The sequence below is a fragment of the Myotis myotis genome, unplaced genomic scaffold (genome assembly GCF_014108235.1).
Source record: "Myotis myotis isolate mMyoMyo1 unplaced genomic scaffold, mMyoMyo1.p scaffold_m19_p_10, whole genome shotgun sequence".
Lineage (NCBI taxonomy): Eukaryota > Metazoa > Chordata > Mammalia > Chiroptera > Vespertilionidae > Myotis > Myotis myotis.
The window spans coordinates 73,164,790-73,182,306 of NW_023416314.1; positions in this window are offsets into that span (position 1 = coordinate 73,164,790).

Here is a 17,517-nt window from a genome sequence, read left to right on the forward strand (position 1 = left end):
ACATTCTGTCTGCTTTCAGCAGAGCGGGGGGCGGGGGGAGGGGGGACTTTCCTGACAGCACAAATTATCGGTCTTATGCAATTGAGAAACCACTCACTTTAATTCCCCGTGCTTCTGATTATGTCTTGAACTGGGCATGACTGCCCATTTCTCATTGAGCGTGCTCATCTGGTTTAATAGTATCTCATGAACTCCAAAAAGAAGAGCAGTTTTGTTCAGAGGAAAAAATAAAAGGCTTTTGTTCATTTCTTACCTGAGGATATTTTTTGAGGGAGGCTGCAAGTCTCTCATTGCTACTGGACCTCTTATTTTCATTGTTGTTGTTTGCTTGTGTTTACTATCATGGAGTAGATTGGGCGAGAACTAACACAGTTATTACTCAAGTATCAAGAGTTTCTAGGAATTGGGGGAGTAGAGGGGAACACAAGCCTAAATCTTGGTAGGTGAATGATAACATAGGCAGGTTGTGACAGAACCTAAAGGGAAAAGAAGGAAAAAAAACAAGGAGAGCCAACCAACTCTGAGATCTAAAGGCATCGCTAAAACTATGCAGGGGACACATAAGCCACTTTTTGGAAAAGACCAGTTTGTTTTCTTTTCTTTTTTTTTTTAATATAGTTTATTGATTTTTTACAGAGAGGAAGGGAGAGGGATAGAGAGTTAGAAACATCGATGAGAGAGAAACATCGATCAGCTGCCTCCTGCACGCCCCCTACTGGGGATGTGCCCACAACCCAGGTACATGCCCTTGACCAGAATCGAACCTGGGACCATTCAGTCCGCAGGCCGACGCTCTATCCACTGAGCCAAACTGGTTAGGGCCAGTTTGTTTTCTTGACTGTTCATTTCGAGGAGTTTTCAGGGAGAAGGGACTACCTCAGTGGAGGTGGAGAAGTGTTTTTGGCTTTGAGGGTAAGAAAAGAATATTTAACAACTGTAGCCCGGCCGGTGTGCTCAGTGGTTGAGGGTCAACCCATGAACCAGGAGGTCGTCGGTTTGATTCCCAATCAGGGCACATGTCCAGGTTGCGGGCTTGATCTCTGAATGCAGGGGGCATGCAGGAGGCAGAAAACTGATGAATCTCTCTCATCATTGATCTCTCTCTCTTTCTCTCTCTCTCTCTCTCTCTCTCTCTCTCTCTCTCTCTCTCTCTTCCCCCTTCCTCTTTAAAATCAATAAAAACATATTTTTGAAAAAAAGAATATTTAAATATTTAAGAACTGTATATAACTTTAAAACATTTGAGAATCAAATGTCACAGTGCTTCGGCAAGTATAAAGTTATTATGTCAGAACAAAGGACCCATTAGCAATAATCACCTACTTTATAAGGTGCCTCTATTGATTATGTTTGAGGAAGATATGAGTGGAACTGCTGGCATCATGGAAACTTTCTGGATGAGATAAGTTGTCCTTGCCTTCAAGGCTGGTGAAAGTGCATTAGCATTCATTTTCATGTCTAAAGCTTTGGCAAACACAGGTTCTCTGTCAAACACAAGGTTTATCCACCCGGAAAGAGAAATGTCACTTGCTCCCTGCCTCTGGCATAAATCGAGATGCAAGATGCAAGATGCCAGTAGTTTTTAGTCAACAACGAGCTGCCTCCTGGGTCTAGGAAAGAGAAGAAAAATGGTGGAGATCAGACTATCAGAGCTCAAGGCCAAGTTAGATTCACCAGCTGCATCTAATTCAGAACACCACCACTTCCCCAAGTTGCTGCCAAAAATTAATCAGACACTCTGACTTCAAGGCTTCCAGGACACGCGCGGGTGGGGGCAGAGGTGGAAATGACAGGGGAGAAGTTCATCACCATCCAGTTGAGTACTATCAGAGTTGGGTTAGAATCGCCCTCACCCATCTGCATGGCCAGACTACAGTGTGAACCTTGGCAGAGGCTGACAGACACTGTCAGAGCAGCTCCTTGGGGGGCTCCTCAGTCCCTGCTCTTTTTGATGGATGAAGTGACTGCTTGCCAGGGGACGAGACATCCAGCATGAGCAATGGCAGGCGCTGGCAGGCTTAGAGATGATCCAGAGAGAACAAGTGTCCACCTCCAAAAACTACAGAGCCAGGGGCTGACAGAAAGGATCAGTTAGCATCCAGCCACCTCGGTGGAAGGAGAGCACAAATGAGTCACAAAACAGCAATGAGGCTGCCTGGACCACCAAGTCCATCCGTCAGAACTTCTGTCCAGGGATGAGCTGCTCTGCAGTTTGATAACCTGGTTTCTCCTTGTGACTGGGGAAAGGAAACAGCTGTGTGCAGGCCCCACCAAGCCCAAGCTGCCAGGCTAGAGACCCAGTGTCACTATAGAACAACAAGGCATCTGCCCTGGGAAAATCGTGCGGGCACTCTCCTGTGATTCCCTTGTGATACAGATCTTTTGCTTTCCCGGTTCTATATGTATACCTCCCATCCTGGGCCCAGCACCTGGCAGACACAGGTTCCCCCCCCACACACACACCTCTATCCAAAAGTAGAGCGTCCCTATAAAACCTTTCGTAAGCCAAAATAGTAGAAAATGAAGAAGCCATTACTGTTAGTGTATATGAAAAATTTTTGAGTCTTCTCAGACCCCCAGAATAACCTACCAACTCATACTAAATAGCACATAAAACCTAAAATAACACGAACATGTAGTAAACGCAGTGCCACTCTCTCTGCTCCGGGTGCTCACTCCTCTATAATGTCTGGGGTCGCTGCAAAACAAATGCTAAAGGCTGTCTTCACTTTTTGCCTTTTTTCATAAAGCGAAAATCCTCTGTGGAATTCTTTAGGTTAGTGAACACAAGCACTAATGTGAGTCTTTCATTATAGTGAAGTGGAGCAATGCTGACGTTTCAAACAGAAGAGGATTCCTGTTCGGGTTAAGTTTTACAGAATTCTGTGCTACAAGTATATACTAGTACAGACGTTCTCAAGTGCATTTGAGAAACTAAGGGGAACGGACTTCCTAGTATTCACTAAGAAATCACAGCAGGGGCTTTTCCCAAGCTCTTACCTTGTGCTGTAAGACATGATCAATGAAGACAAATGGATTTTTCTAGCAACCCCAAATAACAAAGTATATTAGAAAAAGCAGGATTGTGGTCCAGGCTCCAACACTTACTGGGTGAGTAACCTCAGCCAATGTCTTCACTCTCTAACCCCCTGGAAAATGAAAACAGCAATGTTCACCCTGCCCATGTCCTAATTCAACAGTCTGCCTAAAGAAAATGGAAATTTCCATTAAGTGGAAAATTCTATGGGCAAAGGTGTGTTTTCATTTGAAACACACACAAATATTAATATTAGTAGCATTATATGCCTTCTTATGCTACACCAAATTAGAAAAACTCAAAGGAGTCTAATACGAGAGAACCAATTAGACAAAACCCTCCCTCAAAACTTACGGCTCTGAAGACAGTTGATATACTGTCATTGATCTTTGAACAACATAGGGGTTAGGAGCACCAATCCCTCATGCAGTTGAAAATTCACATGTAACTTTTGATGCCCCCAAATCTTTATTAATAGACTACTGTTGACCGGAAGGAAGTTTTACCAGTAACATAAACAGTGGATTAACACATATTTTGTATGTTATACATATTATCTACTTCATTCCTACAACAAAGTAAGCTGGAGAAAAGAAAATGTTGTTTAAAAAAAAGCTTAAGAGAAAATAAGTGTACAGTATTTATTGAAAAAAATACGCATATAAATGGGCACGTGCAATTCAAATCCATGTCATTCAAGGGTCAACTTGATGAACTTAATGCTCACAGGATCATTGACACTTACTGTGGAGAGGAAGCCAAGAAATTCTTTAGTAGAAACAGTGGCATGCAGGGTGGAGAGCATGGATTTTGGAGTCGGACCACCTGGGTTAAGTCTTGGCTCTGCTGCTCAAGATCTTGAGCAAAACCCTTAGTTTGCTAAGGCTCAGCTCCTGGACTCTAAAAATTTCAGTGATGACTGGATCTAGCTAAGGGGGTTATTTTGGAGATGAATCAAGTTAAAGTGTTTAGCATGCTGTGCTTAGTACTTAGTAAATGCTCAATAAATGATAGCTTTTATGGAGGCCAATTCTGCAGTACAGAAAAGCAAAGTGGTTCATGCAAACAAGAACCTGAACCCACATCCAGTTGTTGCTCCAAGAGGCCCCTCAGAATTTTATGGCTTATCTATGATTCAGGAAACCTAGAGGACAACATCTGACTGGGATCCCGGATGTTCTCATCTATCATTGGGAGTGTTTGTAACTTCCATGTTCAGTTATGTTTCAACTAAGGTTCAGTACTGAGAAAAATTAAACTTAAAAGGAACAAACAAGCAAAAAAGGCAGAATGAGCCCTGACCGGTTTGGCTCAGTGGATAGAGCGTCAGCCTGCGGACTGAGGGGTCCCAGGTTCGATTCCGGTCAGGGGCATGTACCTGGGTTGCGGGCGCATCCCCAGCGGGGGGCATGCAGGAGGCAGCTGATTGATGTTTCTCTCTCATCGATGTTTCTAACTCTGTATCCCTCTCCCTCTCCTTTCCTCTCTGTAAAAAATCAATAAAATATATTTTCTTTTATTAAAAAAAAAAGGCAGAATGACAAAAAGGGCCAGCTTACGAGAGATAGCATTTATGGACTTCCCTCACCATCAAAGAGCCACTTTCTCATGCCAATTTTACACCAGTTTTCAACAGGACTGAAAAGCAAAGACTTACTTTATCTTGATTTTGATCTGTTCCATGGGTGCCCCCATAGATTAGTGACTGGGTTTTCTTATACAAGTCTTGGCACTGTCCCTATCAGTTCAGCTACAATGGCTGGGAAACAGTCACATGAGGGCACAGATATCGCCAAAGAGCTCAGCTTCCTTCCCGCCCCTGGCATCCCAGATCTTGTCCATTATGGGAATGCCTCACAGACATGACACGAATGGACAGTCTTCCCTTTGGCCAGAATTATTTCTAAAGTAAGCATGGGAAAAGCCCTTTTGTTCTGATGGGGCCAAGGGGAGGCCTAAAAGTTGAACAAGGAGCAGTTTTATATCTAATTCCTGTTGCTAGCCTGGCTTCTCCTCTTATCCACCTGCCAAAAAAAAAAAAAAAAAAATCATCTCTGATTAGAAGAGACTCTCCTCTCTTCCTATTATTCTCCAAAAACTCCCTAAGTCCAAAGGCAACACTCTCTCGCTGCGTTTTAAATAATCAATATATGGAAATTTGATCGTTCTGACATTGATGCTGGCCAAGGGCTGTAATTTATTAATGTGGCATTGTTTCACTTGTGATGTGTCCTTTGGCACAAACATCTGAAGAAGGGCATACTCGTATTAAAATCTCTATTTTCCTCCAGGAAGATCAAACTCTGCATTCAGCGTCTGTGTAATGTATTTGGCAACACAGCTGTTTCCTTGTACACCCAGGGTGTCATCGCACCCTGTTATTTCATTGTTTTATAATGTCTTGGACTTGTCTCACTGCACCAACTAGATTTCAAATTCTTTCATATCAAACTGTGTCATGTTGTTATCTGCATGGAAGGTCTCCAGGGTGATGTTCAGCCAGCGCACCTAGCATTTCTTTGTCTTTATCAGTCACTCATCTGTAAACCTCACACACACTAGCAAAATAAAACACCTGTAATTGCCTTCATACAGCCTTTGCCCTCATGAGTTTCCTATATTATAGGAGAGGTTGACATGAATAAGAATTATAACTGAGGTGCAAATACATTTCTGTTACGGGTACCGCTATCTAGTAACTATTGCATCTTAAAGTCCCAAAAGGGTAACAGTGAATGGTTAGCCCCCCCAAAATTAGAAAATCATGTTAAATAATCACTCTACAAGAAGAGATAAGTAGTGCCCAAGTCTGACTATGAAAAGGACACTTTGGGCCCAGCCAACGTGATTCAGTGGTTGAGTGTCAACCTATGAACCAGGAGGTCACAGTTCAGTTCCGGTCAGGGCACATGCCCAGGTTGTAGGCTCAATCCCCAGTGTGGGGCGTGCAGGAGGCAGCTGATCAATGATTCATTCTCTCTCATCATTGATGTTTCTATCTCCCTCTCCCTTCCTCCCTGAAATCAATAAAAACATATTTTTTTAAAAAGGTCATTTTAGGAAAACTTTTCTTCTCCGGTCTTCTCCCAATTTTAACCCTTCCCATCACTTAGACAACCTTCACATCAAAGGGACAGAAAGAGATATTCATGGAATGTCTGTGCTTTGCTTCATCACAGACCTGACATGAATGGACAGTCTCCCCTTGGGCCAGAATTATTTCTGTGTTTGTACAACCCACGAGTCTCACCTCATCATTAGATATTCGATTGTTTACAACATTCTAAAACAGTCCTTGGCCTGATTCATCAGCAACCAATCTGCTCTGAAGGAGTCAGGTTACCTACATTCTATTTTATCAGCAGACTGGTGGAAACACCTAAGGAAAGATGCAGAAAGTGGCACTGCTCTTATAAAACAACTAGAGGCCCGGTGCATGGACTCGTGCACTGGTGGGGAGCATGGCCGGCGTGGATAGCCTGCTGTGGCAGCACCGCTCATCCCAGTCAGCCTAGTGGCTGCTCCTGCTGCAAATTAGGCTACCAGAAAAAAGATGTTATGCAAATATATGATCCCTCCCAGCTATCCTCCCTGGAGAGCCATGATGCTGGGTCCCTCCCTGAGAATTCTGCTGGAATAGGAAATCTTCACTTGGTTAATTTAATATAACACCTCAGGGGCATACAGCCTATTAACACACTTCAACGTTCCAAACCACGTCTCTATTCTGATCCTCTGGTGGTTGCTGCCTCAAATGCTGTTCTGAGGATTCTCTTGACAGGATCCCATTCAATAGGAGAACGCTGTGACAGATTAGCAAGGTTTGCCATGGACAAAGGAGGGGACAGTGTCAGCATGGAGGCCAGGGGGCAGGAGGTTGTTAGCCCTAAAGCAGTTGTTCCAAACTGGAAACCACCAATAGAGTGCCAAGGAAGGTCTAAGAAAGAGCACTAAAAATATTCTCAGAGGTGATCATATTTGAGCTGGGCCTTAAAGAGGGACAGGATTTCAGCGTGTGGGTAAGAGGGAAATCTGAGCAGCTGACATGGACGAGCATGAGTAAGGCACAGAGGCAGAGATATCCAGGGCTTTTGCACCTTTAAGAAACAGTGCATGGTCTATTGGGGATGGTGGGCCCCAGGGCTCCTTCTGATGCAGGATCCAGGCTAGTGATGTCCAACACAAATATAATTTTATATGTTCTAGGTGCCACGTCAAAAAAGCAAAACTTTTAAAATTAATTCCTTTTCTTCCTAAAGCATTCCATGGTGGACAAATCATTAGAGAACTAGCAGCAAAATTCAATTTATTTAGATTAATAAAAGTGATGGAGCAGCTAAATTATGCCAGCTCGCATGACAGACACAAAGAGAACCATAAACTATGTGATCACAACAGTATCATAAAACGGAAAGAAATAAAACAATATCCGTAGCATATCATTCTGATTAGACTTGCCGGTAACAGCAAGGAGATAAAAAAAAAAAAAAAGGAAAGGGGAGGGTATCGATGCTGTTAGCTTGCTCATAAGGACATCAACAATTGCCTGCTTGGCCCCTGCTTGCATGCTGAAGAAATATGGGATTTATCTTTTCGTGGCAGAACCTGAGTTATTGCTTGTATGATAATAACATTGAGGAGATTTTATAGCTGTTGAGCTAAATTAAAGCTTTTTTATCTTTATGTAGGGCTCACCTTGCTTTTTTAAAGTAGATCTTTTTGCACTATGATGGGACTCTTTTGATGAGGATTATTATTATGTCATCGTCTCTTCTCCCCACTATCATCTCATTTTTATAAATGCACCAGATATGAAACCCCATGAAGAAGTCAGCTAAACCTTAGTTTGGAGATTATCAGGGAGTTAGGATGTTACAAATAAGCTGCATGACACTGTGGAAAGCGCACAACTTTCAGAGTCCAAACTGAATCTGAATCCTGGTTCTGCAGTTGTTAGCTGTGAAAATAGGCAGTTTCATGAGTCACACTTAGTCTGAGTTTCATGCTCTCTACCGGGGGAAGGATAAGGATTGTCTTTTGGAGTTTTTGGGTGAGTAAATGAGATAATGTGTGCAAAGCCACCAAAGGTGCTCATACTGAGTAGATCAATATTGCAATCACTGATCACTGATCATTGATTAGACACCTACTCTATGTTAAACAGTCCTCTGGGTGCTGCTGAAACAGCTGTGGAAATAAAGATTAAAAACTAACTAGTGTGGTTGTTTTATAATATCAATAATTTCCATTATTGTCCGTCAATATGATGAAAAGATGTGACAGTTAGTTACCACATGCCTGACCTACAATTATGTAGAACCTCTGAAGGTAGATGTTTTCCTTAGAGATTATGCTGTTCTGCTTCTTTATTTTACCAATGAGAAAATTTAGCTCCAAGAAATAAAATTGCACTGAAGTCTGATATTATGAAGATGAATAAGACTACGTGTTGTCCTCAACTAGTTGCTTTGGCCAGATTTTCAGCAATGAGCTGAGATCTTCCCCACTGCATTCCCTAAATACCTCTGTCTACCTTTCTACATCCTGACTCTTAATTCTGTCTCCTCTTTGCAACTCTACTCATTCCCTTTGCACTTTTGACTGACCTTGAATTTACTGACTTATCCCTTCAACATACACCAAGCAATTTAGCTCAGACTCACTTTTGTCTGGAAAGAAATAAAACAATAATTACTCGAGGCTCTGGGCCAACTATACCCGAAGATATAGAAAGAAGTTGTTTATGTAGTGTAGCATATGAGACCTTGTGAAAATACCTCCTTCACCCAGGACCTAAAAGTCTCAGAATAAAGAGTCACTTTATAAATGTATCTTAATTATCACCTTGTTCTAAGAAAATATTTTTAAATTTAGGTAATCCTAATGTGCATTTGACCAGTAATTACATTCAGGAACAAGCTAGCAGGGAACAAAATTTACCCCTTTTAGCCTATAGTTTCATTTTCACAATTGCTTTTATAAATTTAAAAATACTTCAGTATTTGATTTAGCCACAGAATTTTGAATTGTGTGTGAACAATAAATAATTTTAGCATAAGTACAGGTCAAATATTGTATGGAACACACATGTTAAAAATATTACTACAATAATATGCCATTGATTGACCCCTTCTCAATTCTGAATCCAAGTGATTACTAACATCTCTATTCTGGTCTTCCTAAGAAAGTAAAAGAAGTTTGGCTGCAGGTTAACAAATATGGAAAAATGATACCCTAACACATAGTTTTTGCTGTAATTCCATCTCAAGGGTTCCCAGAAGCCTCTAAAAATATATGGGGTCATTGAGAATATCTTTGGCTACAATTAACGGAAAATGCAGAGTCAGACAGGCTTAAATAATAAAGAAATGCCAGAAAGCCTACAACTAGATGCCCAGAAATGTAGTGATGCCATAAAAACCCAGGTTCCCCCCCACCATTCTCCTCAATGTCAGCTTCCTCCAAGGGGCTGCTTTCCCTCATCACTGCAACGTGGCTGCCAGTGACTGTTGGATCTGTATATGTCCCTGCCAACAGCCAGCAGGAGCTAAAGACAAGCCTCTCCCTCTGATTAGGCCAGCTCAGAACATCCCTCCACCCATGGATTAGTAACTATCATCATGGTAACTCCATGTATTTATCAGTTTAGAAATCAGAGTTCCTCCTGGGCTGTGGATGAGATGTCTGAGGCAAGAGGAGGCAACTAAAACCTATCATGAGTCCTTTAATTTTTTTTATTCAAATATGCCATAAATTTGATTTAAAAAAAAAAAAGCCACCTTTAGTGTTCCTAAAGATTGTGAACCCACTCTTGTTTGCCAAATACCAGTGAAGCAAAACCAGTGAATTAAGTCTGCCTTTGGTAAAATATACTAATACCCAGATTTTGAAGTATAATCAACAGTTCAAGTGTTTACTAAAGGAAATGTTCCTTTTGCTCCGGGACTTAGAAATATAGACACGTTTAATGTCATTCTTGAATTTTCCTTGTATGGTCAGCTTCATCCGTCATCAACAAATTAAATTTGAATAGACCCTTATTAGAAAATGTTCTACATTAATCTCATTTGAGTGTCACAACAACCTAGAGACAGGACAGGGGTTATTCGCCTCATATTTCTGACAAGGAAAACAGCCCCGCCCTGATCAAGGGACTTGTTCGAGGTCACATTCTATTCCACTGGAAAATAGAACAAGAGCACAGTTCTTTCTGTCACACCTTCTTGCTGCCCGCAGTGGAGACTGTTGCATCTGTTCACACTGGCACAAGACCTCTGGTCTATCTGTAAGGTCCAGCCTCAGCACAGCAACAGAAACGAGGAAGCTGGGAAAAGGAGGTACTTGTAGAAAGCCTGCCTGCTCCATTTCACTTAAAGAAACCATTGAGTTCCATTTTCAGCAGCCTTCATATATCAGAATAATATGGACAAGAATCAAGTCAGTATTCCTTTGTATCAAAGAATCCTACACAAAGTTTGTATGGCTAGGCCTCTACTTTTCACTTCACTGCCATTGTATCAGTTAGAAATATTTTTTTTTAAATATATTTTATTGATTTTTTTACAGAGAGGAAGGGAGAGAGATAGAGAGTTAGAAACATAGAAACATCAATCAGCTGCCTCCTGCACAGCCCCCACTGGGGAAGTGCCCGCAACCAAGGTACATGCCCTTGACCAGAATCGAACCTGGGACCTTTCAGTCCGCAGGCCGACGCTCTATCCACTGAGACAAACCGGTTTCAGCAAGTTAGAAATATTTTTATGACACAGACAGATACACACACATAAACACAAGTCACAAAAGCCTTGAACTGGTTTAAGCAGTAAGCGAAATGCACGGGCTCACAAAACTTAAATGTAAAGAATCTCAACTTCAGAGACCCAGAGAAGGTCGCCAGCATGATATCTCACCCTCTCCCCGGCGCTGCTCTCCCACACATTGACTTCATCCCAAGCTCCACTTGGTCACGGCAGCCCTCCTCTTTTCCAGAACAAAACCTCTGAGATCAAATCCAATACAAAGGAGAGAGTGCTTTTCTACCAACATCCCCAGAAACGCCTCCGTGTGAACTATTGCCTCTGACAAGGCAGCATGCCCATCTCTAAAGCAGTCGCTAGGAAGAGAATATAGATGCCTGGTGGCCAAACTGCCCTGGGAGCCAGGGCTGCAGTCAACTCCATCCAACAAACAGATTCATAGTGATGAAGAAGTGCTTACCTAGAAGGGAAACAAAGTCCTGCTTAAGAGGGAGGGTGAGTAGATGCTGGGAGACAAAATTTAATGTATCCACTGTGCTCATGAGCAAAAACAAGAACTGATTCAGCATCAAGGGAAACTGTTCATCACACCACTGCCTACAGAGTGTCTTTGCTCAAGTCGTTTAAGAAATGGCATTATCCACCTTGATTATTCACTGTTGGGCAATATTTGCACAGACAGTCTGGCCCAGGAACAATAAGGCCCAAACCCTGATATTTGAGGTTATATTTATATTCAAAGGACCAGGCCAATATATATTGCCATTCTTAGCTGACAACTTAGGAATAATTACCTGGCTGGACAAGACAAAGAGAGAAAAAGATGAAGCCTCCTGCTCTGTAAAGGTTATCAGTAAAAGAGAAAAGTGAAAGAGAAAAAGGTCTCGGTTTGGGTTGAGAGTCAAAAGCATTCATCTCTGAAGCTGAAATGATCACTGAGAGGTATAAAATCTGATCATAGGGAGTTTATAGACGAACGCAAGCAGAAAGGAAAATCAAAAGCAGTAAAAATCAAGCCACAAAAAAAAAAAAAGCACAACTTACAGAGCGGGTCACCACTTAAGAGGTTGTTCTAGGAGATTGCTTTGTCCTCTTAGCAGAGCTAACCAGCTCCACATGAAATGACATGGTCACAGTATCACAGGCACCCATCATGTCTGGAACTTTGCAAATGGTAGTCACCATGGAGATATTTCAAGTGCCCTCAAATGAGCATTATTTTAGTCCATTTTCCAAATGACTCTAGATTTTATCCTGCTGGGTAATTTGCTTTCTGTCTCTCCCTCTCCTTCACCCTTTCCTTTTGCCACAATATAAGGAAAGGACAAATGAATCCTCACCCTCTGAGATTTCAGGCTCTGGGCTAGAGATCAGACCAGGGGGAAGAAAATGAGATTCTCAAATAGATACTATTTACAATAACATAAAAAGACCCAAATGGCAAAGACTGTATCTAACAATAGATTGACCATAGATGTGCAACACTTCTACACAGAAAACTACCTAATACTATTAAGAGAGATTTAATAAACCCCTAAGTAAATCAAGGGACCATATGACTCAATATCATCAATCTGGCAATTCTCCACAAATTGATCTGTAAATTTAAAATAATCTTTCCTAAAACCTAAATATCAGCAGCTTTATTTTTAGAAAATGTGTGATCTAATCTTTAAATTTACATAGATAACAAAAGGCCAAAAATAGCCAAGGAAGATAATGACAACAAGGAAGAACACAATTGGAAAACTTATACTACCAGATATTAACACATCATGTCAAGACATTATAAGGCTACAGTAATTAACAGTGTAGTATAGGTACAAGCGTGAAAATAGAATACTGGAACTGAATATAGAAACAGACCCCCTGACTACAATCACTCAATGTATGACAAAGATGACATCAAAATGCAGTAGGGTTGATCTTTTCTGTAAGTGATGTTAGGTTACTTGGGTATCCATGAAGGAAAAAGTGAAGTTAGATTCATAACTCATACCATAAAAATGTCAATTACAGACAGATTATAAATGTTAATGTGAAAGATAATATATATTTTAAAAGAAAACAAAAAACAATATCCTCACAACCCTGAGGTAAACAAAATCTGTTAAGCAGGACAAAAAGGCACTTGAGGAAGAAATTAATAAATTAAACAAGTCCAGTGTTGGTCATTATTTGCTGCCAATTGGACATGACTTCATGTGACATGCCAAGAAGAGAACAGCCCCATCCTAAAGCAGTTCAAACATCAGTAAGAAACTATGTTGATGCTCAGAGATGCAAAAAAAAAATCAGCGTGATAAAATATCAAGTCTGCTAAAACTACATACATATTATCCGACATTCAAAAAATATTAAGTCAGATTGTGCCACGCTGCTGCTTGAAATCCTCTAGTGGTTTCCCATCTCACTCAGAGTAAAAGCCAATGCCTACAGTGCCCACAAAGCCCCCATCACCTGTCCAACTCAGCCTCCTCCTACTCCTCCCCTTATTCACCACACTCCAGACCCAGTAGACATCAAATAAATATTAGGTAAACGAATAAGTAATGAAAGAAGGAAGACATATATCAGCTTTTCACTCCATTATCCTTAGGATGTGATCCTTGTCCTCAGGGTCCAACATGGCTGCTCTGTCTCAGACATCACATCCACATTCTAAACACCAAGACAGGAAAGAAGAAGGATGATGTATCACCTTTATTTTAAGAAAAGAAAAGGTGCTTGCAAATACCAGAAGTTCTATACATTACTTCTATTTACATCCCATCGTCTATAACTTAAGCCATGGTTCCCAACCTCAGCATTATTGGCATTTGGGCCAGATAACTCTTTGTTGTGGAAGGCCATCCACACACTGTAGGGTGTTTAGGGGCATTTCTCCTAGCATCCCACCAAATGCCGGGGAACACACCCTTACCCAGCCTGCACTGTGACAAAATGTGCCCACATGTTGCTACAATTCCCGTGGGAGGGGGACCTCCCTGGCAGAGAACCACAAGCTAAAAGGGAGGTGGCAAATATCAAAATATCATGGTAAAGTGGGATTCTGTATTCTCAGACAGAACAGGAAAATGAATGTTTGCTAAATAGCCAGCAGTCTCTGTTGAGGGGGGAAAAACACACACACACACACAAAAAAAACACTCCTTCTCCCCAGAGGCAAGCACTGTTGCCAGCTTTTTGAGATAATTTCAGGAATATTTAGTGCATAGAAAAGTATCCTTGTATTTGCATGAAGTGCAGCCTCTTTCATAAGAGTCTATGCCAGCGGTTCTCAACCTGTGGGTCGCGACCCCTTTGGCCGTCGAACGACCCTTTCACAGGGGTCGCCTAAGACCATCCTGCATATCAGATATTTACATTACGATTCAAAACAGCAACATTACAGTTATGAAGTAGCAACGAAAATAATTTTATGGTTGGGTCACAACATGAGGAACTGTATTTAAAGGGCCAGAAGGTTGAGAACCACTGGTCTATGCCTTGTTTTCTCTCACTTAACAAGGCTGTTTTTTTCTAGGTTATGATGTGACCTTTTTACCTATACCTTCAAGTTTTCTTTTGTTTCTGAAATGTTTTCTTAAATTACTTCCTTACATATCAGCTCAGTTTCTGTATTAAATTACATCCTTAGGTATCAGTTCAGTTTCTGTATTGAGGTTACCTTCCTCATTAACACCAATTATGGGTATGATTGTGTCAATCTTCTACATCTGTTATTTTTGTCTTAACTTTTTAAGAAAATGTTTATGTGAATTTACATTTCATTTCCCTCTTCCTTATTCTCACCAGTGTCTCTCCCTTAAGTGCTGCATTCCGTTCTTTTGTTGGCAAAGCTCATACAGCATCTCTTTCTAGATCCTTATTTTCTAGAAGCAATTACTTCATTAATTTTCATGAATAGTGAGGTGTTTGACCATAGTTTTAGCTTCTCAAAGGCAATAATTTTCTGAATATTCTTTATCTGCCAACAGTTTTCCTCCTGACATGTACCTGGTATTGGTTTAATAGGACTTCAAATCCACTTGTTTATGACTTAAGTGAAGTTGTTTTAATCCATTTGGTTATGACAAAGAAAAAAAGTTACTTTTAGAACTAAAGTTGCCATGATATGAAGTTGTGTCAATGCATCATCATCTCATCTGTTGTCTTTGATAAGCATCAGCAGCTGAGGGGCCCTCCTGGGGACTTATCAATAAGAACACTTGGCCTGGTGGCATGACTCAGTGGTTGAGCATCGACTGATGAACCAGAAGGTCAGGGTTCAATACCACACATGCTCAGGTTTCGGGCTCGGTCCCCAGTGGGAGGATGCAGGAGGCAGCCGATCAATGATTCTCATTATTGATGTTTCTATTCCTCCCTCCCTCTCCCTTCCTTTCTGAAGTCAATAAAAATCTAATCGAATAATAGATAAACAAGGTAATTGACCATACCTTCACTACACCTCCCATTGGCTAATCAGCAAGATATGCAAATTAACCGCCAACAAAGATGGCAGTTAATTTGCATACATAGGCATGAGGCGGAGCAGCGAAGGCACTGAAGGCGGCTCCGGCCAGAGCAGCAAAAGCCTGGGTTCCGGGTGCCGGAGGAAAACTGGTGCCGGCAGCCAGGGGAAGGGAAGGCCTATTGCACAAATCTTTTCGTGTAACAGGCCTCTAGTATATTATAAAAAAATAAAAAATAAATAAGAACACATGGAGAAACAACTATGGCAGGGGGACATTTAGACCATAAATATGGAAAGTTTGTGGGAACTATTTGAGAGTTTCCGTCTGGGCAAGGCAACACTTTGCTGGCCTAAACAGCTTTCCAAATATCTTGAGACATTTGCTCCTGACATAGCCAAGGCAACTCTTTGGTTGGCAGTGGCGCTAAACGGGGCAGTGGTCCCTGGAGTGATGACCCTCAGAGCAGCCTGGCCTGTCCACCAACACCAGCGTCTTTGTTCCCTAGCAACGTGCTCTAGCAACAAGGGACTTTCATTTTTGCACTGGCAGCTGGAAGTAGGCTCATGGTTAATTAAGCCGTCTCTCCTGAGAAGCCAAACTCATATAAAGGTACACCTCTAAATGTGAACTTTATTCCTTTCACCTCCCCTTGCCTGGAACAATAGTGTGCTTAATCCATCATTTGTTTGGAGTCTGTTATTTCTTTATTTGGCTTATCAAATGATATTTTCCTGTATGCTATTGGCTTGTGAAATTATTATAATTCCCACAGCAAACCTGTGCTGAATAAATTGTTGGCAACACTTAAAGACAGAATCAGTCTCTGAATATAACTCCACCGCCCAAGACAAAATAAAAACATCTTTTCTTTTTTTATTTTAGATCCCATGGGTCATTTCTTTTTCATTGCTACTCATGAGTGAGATAAGTTCTCACTCTATTAAATACTTGCAGAAAATATGTAAGGAACTCACCAAACTAGAAAGAAACCTCTCTGTTATATGAAGCTGTGAGTGGAATTAATTTTTTTAGGTTTTTCTTCCCCCCAGCCATCAGGGACCATAGCCGTCTGTCTTTTCACAATGCGGATTCTCTTTCTCATCTGCAGTTTGTTTCCAGTCATTGTGCCTCGTCTGTGTAATTTCTCATTCAGTCCTGCCCTCCATCCTCTTTACCAGCTCGGCCTAGCAAAGTTCCTGTAACTAGTCCTCATTATTCTCCCTGTTCCAAACAAGAATAAGACCAAGGGCACTCCTGGCTACTAACATGTATTCTCTTTTGCTCTTCTATCTGAACATATTATTGGAGGTAGCGATGTAAATTGCTAAAAGATTGCTTTTCCTAGATGTGACTATAATTAGGTTCTGTGGCTAACTCAGGAAGGGAATTCTGGAAAGTGCAGAGTCAGAAAACTTTCCCATCATCCCTTCTAGGGTCTTTGTCTGGTCTAATCATGACACTGACTTAAGACAGACGAACAGGAGAAAAACAAATTTTGTACGTACAGAAGCCCCCTAAAAATATGAGACTCCCAACAGTGGGGCAGTTGAGCCTCATATACCATCTTGAACTAAGGAGAAGGGGTGGGGGTCTGGGGCTTCAAATGCAGAAGGACAATTCACAGTAAGATGAGAAGAACAGATGTCCGATAAACAAATGTTTGCCCTGCCAAGCAGATGAGTCTTTCTGATATAAAAGATTATCTCTGGTAATAGCTCTCTTCCTGGTACAGGCCCTCCCATCGCAATTATTGTAGGAAGTCACCCGGGAGGTAAAGAGCTCTTCCCGAGGCTGCTGAGCTCCGATTGACTTCAGCTCAAAATAATGCACAAACCAAAGTGGTACATTCTAGGGTGGCCCATTCTGCTTCCCCTTAAAGTCTCTATAAAAAAGAAGAGGGGAGCCCTGGCCGGTTTGGCTCAGTGGATAGAGCCTCGGCCTGCGGACTCAAGGGTCCCAGGTTTGATTCCGGTCAAGGACATGTACCTTGGTTACAGGAACATACCCAGTGGGGAGATGTGCAGGAGGCAGCTGATCGATGTTTCTCTCTCATTGATGTTTCTAACTCTCTATCCCTCTTCCTTCCTCTCTGTAAAAAATCAATAAAATATTTAAAAAAAAATAAAAAAAAGAAGAGGGGAAGCTGGAGAAAGCTTTGGTTCTACTACCTACTACTGACTGGAAAGTAGATGTCATGGTTGATGCTCCAGCCAACCCTTGGATCAAGGAGTTGTCAGAAAGATGAAAGCCACACACCAGGATG